At 36.4% G+C, this 2,500-nt stretch overlaps 1 protein-coding gene across 39 annotated transcripts in view; it reads right to left on the bottom strand.

Annotated features, from left to right (window-relative positions):
• Window positions 1-2,500, bottom strand: part of Synd (protein kinase C and casein kinase substrate in neurons protein Synd) — a 266,290-nt gene that overhangs the window by 226,965 nt on the left and 36,825 nt on the right. For 16 of the 39 annotated variants that reach the window (XM_067131597.1, XM_067131567.1, XM_067131562.1 and 13 more), the window contains exon 2: window positions 661-707. The exons of 21 other annotated variants lie outside the window; for them this stretch is intronic. The gene's annotated coding sequence lies outside the window, so the exon portion shown is untranslated. Of the gene's footprint in view, window positions 1-660; window positions 708-2,500 lie in introns of those variants that run through there. 2 more of the 39 variants (XM_067131574.1, XM_067131601.1) reach the window with 1 other exon arrangement.

Here is a 2,500-nt window from a genome sequence, read left to right as displayed (position 1 = left end):
AAGCTCCAGGAGTCTGGGAATACTGAAGATTAAGGGGGAATTCCAAAGCGTGGCAGTCCAGTGAAAGGAACCGTCACTGAACTGTGAGACCTGAGGAGGAGAGGCCATGAAACACTTGACAACAGATGGCTGGTACATTCCCTGAACACCGTCCAATTAAAATGAACAAGTTTGTTTTACCGCTGTCAAGCCCTGTCAAGTATAATGGCAACATTGACAGATCTAACAATTATATTCACTTAATTGTTACCAAGAACGTAAGGCATTGACAGTTTAGGTGTTTCCAAGTTACACTTGCATCCGGCATGTAACGAACCGTTATTCTAATCCGAAAATCAAGTTGCTTCTAAAGGCAAAAAGGAATCAAATTTAGGAATGCATGCATGCATGCACATGTGTGTGTGTGTGATAAATATATATGTATACATATATAATATTCATATGTATAAATTTCTGACTCACATCAGGATCGAACCCAGGTCTTTCAACTGAAAGGCAAGGGCGCTGCCCACTGGGCCATACAAGCCTATAGTGAGTCAGAAATTTACTTCTGTTCCACACGTGATTGTGTGTTGATTATTTCTAACATATATGTATATATATATATGTGTATATATAGATATAGATATATATAGAAAGACAAACTTAATTAACATTTACCTTTGCCTTTTCTGTAGAATGTGTCCCCAAGTTCTATGCACACTGACCTGCAAGGAAAAAATGACAAATGTTATTAATCAATTCCCATTTATTAAACATCTAAAATATACAAACTTAAAAGTACGTTATTCTTAAAGGAGCTGCACAAGTTCATGGATACATATTTAGTTATTCACATTAATAATTAAATATCGTGCAGGAAATCAGTTATTACAAATAAAAAATCTACAACTGCAATCGTATCTTTCTCGTAGCAAAGCTTATTGCTATCCAAGAATTTCAATTAGCCTTGAGATATGAGCCGTTTAACTAAATTAGTATCACAGTTAATTCAGAACAAAGAAAAGCCTGACGATAATATTATTTACGACACCAGAACGAACAATATATCTGACAAGAATGACTCATAAAAAAACACCATAAGGTGCACGAAAAAAAAATACAAAATTAGCCAGTTTCTTTGGGACAATCGACTTTTCTGTACAGCGTATAATGCTGTACTAAACTTTAACCCAAAGCCCATGAAACTTTCGGCCACAGCCCGGTGGTGGCCTGTGTTGTTGGCACCTATAGCGGGCCAGACGCACGATCATGGCTAACTTTTAACCTTAAACAAAATAAAAACTAATGAGGCTAGAGGGCTGCAATTTGGTACGTTTGATGATTGGAGGGTGGATGATCAACACACCAATTTGCAGCCCTCTAGCCTCAGTAGTTTTAAGAACTGTCAGAAAAAGTGCGAACGGACAGACAAAGCCATCTCAACAGTCTTCTTTTACAGAGAAAAAAAAAAAAAAAAAAAAAAAAAAAAAGAAACCTTGAGGCACAAATGGCCAGACTCCCGGGAACAGGTGTCACTACAGCTGCAGGTGCAAAATCAGCTGTGAGAAGAGCATCACACACTCCTGGTCACTGGAACAAGGTTGCGTCGGTGCCGACCTATTTAACGAGACAAAATATACCGCGACCTTCTATCCATTCAGCAAGATTTCGAAAATGTTGCTCAAATCGAGTGCTTTCACCCAATAATAATAATAATAATAATAATAATAATAATAAAACACTTGCTCAAGAAATGCATTAATTCCTGCCATTCACCCTTCCATGTTTATTTTCGGATGACCTTATTTGGCCCATGTGGGGAAAAATTTTGTTTTCGCGTTCAATGCGATTAAGCCAGAACCTAATTCCTTCCTTTCTTTGTTTTTGCTTTTTTTTATAATTCGCTTACATTTTTATGTATCTATTTGTATATTTCATTTACTTATCCTTTTTTAAAGGAAGTGATCTCTTCTTTATGTATTTCCTATTACTTTCTGTTACTTCTTTTGAATGAACACCATAATATTCTTCGGAAGTTTGAATTTCAAGTCAATGGCTCCTGTGGTGGGCTTGTTCCTTGCAAACGCGAACCTAGTTGTCTACCGCTGTCCAGCGGTTTATACAACCTGAAATTAGGTCACTTTTAGTTGTACTGACCTTAAAAATGGTCAGTAGAGTCTAAGGTCATCATTATTCAATTGCTTCCCTTCCAATGCCATTCCTATTTCGATTATCTTATTCCGTCTTCAACTGCAAAAGTTTAACCTCCTTTTTCAAACTGACTTGATAAATATTGTCAGCTTTAAAGAGACTAATACGATCCGATTTGATAAAAATATTGAGAAACCCCCCGAAAACACCAGTGGGTTAACAACATGGCGGGTTCTAGACTTAAAAAATAATATTAGTTACGGTTCATTAGGTAACCATTAAAGAGTGAAAACAAAAAATGAGTCTCATCAACACAAACGGATGAAAGAATACCTAAAAATAAAAAGAATGAGTTAGTCTCATTACC

The sequence above is a fragment of the Macrobrachium rosenbergii genome, chromosome 30, assembly GCF_040412425.1.
Source record: "Macrobrachium rosenbergii isolate ZJJX-2024 chromosome 30, ASM4041242v1, whole genome shotgun sequence".
NCBI classification, from domain to species: Eukaryota; Metazoa; Arthropoda; class Malacostraca; order Decapoda; family Palaemonidae; genus Macrobrachium; species Macrobrachium rosenbergii.
Note: the sequence above shows the minus strand (reverse complement) of the source record. Positions and strands in the feature narration are given on the sequence as shown.